The sequence below is a fragment of the Arachis ipaensis genome, chromosome B5, assembly GCF_059453495.1.
Source record: "Arachis ipaensis isolate K30076 ecotype BB chromosome B5, ASM5945349v1, whole genome shotgun sequence".
NCBI lineage: Eukaryota > Viridiplantae > Streptophyta > Magnoliopsida > Fabales > Fabaceae > Arachis > Arachis ipaensis.
Genome location: NC_142440.1, coordinates 8,198,300 through 8,200,903, shown reverse-complemented (window position 1 = coordinate 8,200,903; position 2,604 = coordinate 8,198,300). Strand labels below are relative to the sequence as shown.

At 36.7% G+C, this 2,604-nt stretch overlaps 1 pseudogene across 1 annotated transcript; it reads left to right on the top strand.

The window, feature by feature from the left end:
• The first annotated feature begins 703 nt into the window (after positions 1 to 703).
• On the top strand, positions 704 to 2,274 carry LOC107640058 (putative acetyltransferase At3g50280 pseudogene; annotated as a pseudogene). Its single transcript, XR_015883456.1, has one exon. The product of XR_015883456.1 is annotated as a putative acetyltransferase At3g50280 pseudogene (transcript).
• Positions 2,275 to 2,604: the final 330 nt, after the last annotated feature.

Sequence of the window (2,604 nt, the reverse complement as noted above, 5' to 3'; positions counted from 1 at the left end):
TATGAGATTAATGAATGATTTGAAATTAAAAATAAATAAATAATTATAATGTTTGTGTAGGTTTGAAAACCGCACAAAATAGTTAATTTTTGTTAAATTAAAAAATCAATTTGTAGAGGTTTTAAACTACTACAAAAGTGATTTAAAATCACCACAAAAGTCTAATATAAAACTCCTACTAAACACACACGAAATCTCCCATCGAATAGATTGTGAAACTTTTTAAAAATTTTCATAAAAGAACTCGTGGCATCTCAAATTTTGGAATTTTAGAAACCCCTACAAATTATTTAGTGGGGTTATAAACCTCTACAAATAAAAAAAAACTGTCACAAATAAATAAAGATCTTATAATGACTAATAATGCATCAAACTTAAATTCATAAAAAAATAAATTACTTTTATAATTAATTCTCTCTTATATTTAATTTATCATTAAATAAAATATAATAACACTAATTCTTATATATCACTATTTATGTATTATCTTATTTAATTTCATTCTCATACCCAGACGGCCAGACGCACCCTATATACTATATGTTCATCCGCGCTAACTATAAGTAGTCTAAAACTAACCCCACATCCGCTTCACGCAAAAATAAAAATAAAATAAAATAAAATAAAAATATGGTTTAATTTTCATTTTTCGTTTAAAAACTAATATATATATATATATATATACCACTAAGTCTATGACAAAACATCATAAGCATATTTAGATTTTGTGACACATAGATATGGCAAGTGTGAAAGTCATTTCAACAAGTACAATCCATGCAGCAAACAAAGCTTCAACGGTGGAGGAGGAGATTCAGTTAACTCCATGGGATCTCCAACTCCTCCTAGTTGATCCCATTCAAAAGGGCCTCCTCTACCGTAACGACCCGGTCACTCCACCGATCATAATCCAACACCTCAAACATTCCCTTTCATCCACCCTTTCTTTCTTCCCACCGCTTGCGGGCCGCCTTTCCGTTACGGAACATGACGACAACACTTCCTCCGTTTCCGTTATTTGCAACAACTCCGGAGCATTGTTTGTCCATGCAGTTGCGGATGACTACTCCGTTAACGATATCGTTAGTTCCGTTTACACTCCACGCTTTGTGCACTCTTTGTTCCCGCTCAACAGGGTTAGAAACCACGAAGGAACAACCAAGCCGTTGTTGGCGGTTCAAGTCACGGAGCTCAACGACGGTTACTTCATCGGGTGCACCATGAACCACGTTGTTGGAGACGGAACTTCCTTTTGGCATTTCATGAACTCTTGGGCTGAGATCTCACGTGGTTCGGAAAAATTGTCCAAGCCTCCCGTGCTTGAACGCTGGTTCCTTGACAGCGGCCATGGCTGCTCCGCGTCTGCCATACGGGTTCCTTTGACGAAGGAGAAGATGATCCAAAGTGGTTACTACGGTTTCGTCTCAGAACTGCAACGCGAGAGAGTTTTCCATTTCAGTAAAGACAAGATCGCTGAACTCAAGACAAAAGCCAAGGCAGAACTTGAAGGCGAAAGCAAAAACAAAATATCTTCGCTGCAAGCGCTTTTGACTCACCTGTGGAGATCCGTGGTTCGGAACCAGGGTCTTGAGCCCGAAGAAGAGGTGAATTACAGGTTGCTGATAGGTGGTAGGGGGAGAATGAAGAGTCCGGCATTGGCGGAAAACTATTTTGGGAATGCGGTGCAGGACGGAACAGTGAGCATGAAGGTTAAAGAGCTTCTAGAAGGAGGGCTTGGAAAGGGTGCGTTGGAGATGAGAAAGATAGTTGATTTGCACACGGAGGAGAAGATGAAGAGTTATTATAGGGGTTGGGTGAAGAACCCTAGGCTTCTGACGGAGGGAGGCATGGCTGGCAATGCTTTAGTGACAAGCAGTTCGCCAAGGTTTGATGTTTATGGGAATGATTTCGGGTGGGGGAAACCGGTGGCGGTGAGAAGCGGAGCCGGGAACAAGAGCCATGGTAAGATAACGGTTTTTGCTGGGGCGGAAGATGGTGTTGACATTGAGGTTTGTCTTTCCTATGAGATATTGGAAGCTATGGGTAATGACTGTGAATTCATGGATGCCGCCTCGCTCCGCCGCCTAATAACAAATTGAACTTTTTCTATCAATTAATTAAAGTCATTATCTTATGTTTAAGTGTTTAAGTGTTTAACTCGTCAATCATCCACACCCTCGTCATTGATGAATAAAGTGCAACATGGATCTAAGTTAGCTAAGTGGATCGAACATCATATTACATCCAATCATGAATAAAACGAGTGATCAATGATAATTTCTGTTCTGCCGTACGTATAAATTAGTTGCATTAAATTGAGTTCACTTTTATATGTCTTATAAACAAGTATCGGTGATTTAAATTTAGTTTTGCGTGTGACAAATCTTTTAATGGAGTTTTAATTCATGATTAATTAATTTTTAATTGATTGTGTAAGAGATATTACGAAAAATTAAAATAATATAACAAATAGTGATATATATTTGTAAATAAATTAAAAAACTAATATTTTTTGTCCCTTTTTATTAATATTTAATTAATTTTTAATTAAAAAAATTTAAAATTAATAATTTTAATTTATATTAATTTACATTTTTAATAAAT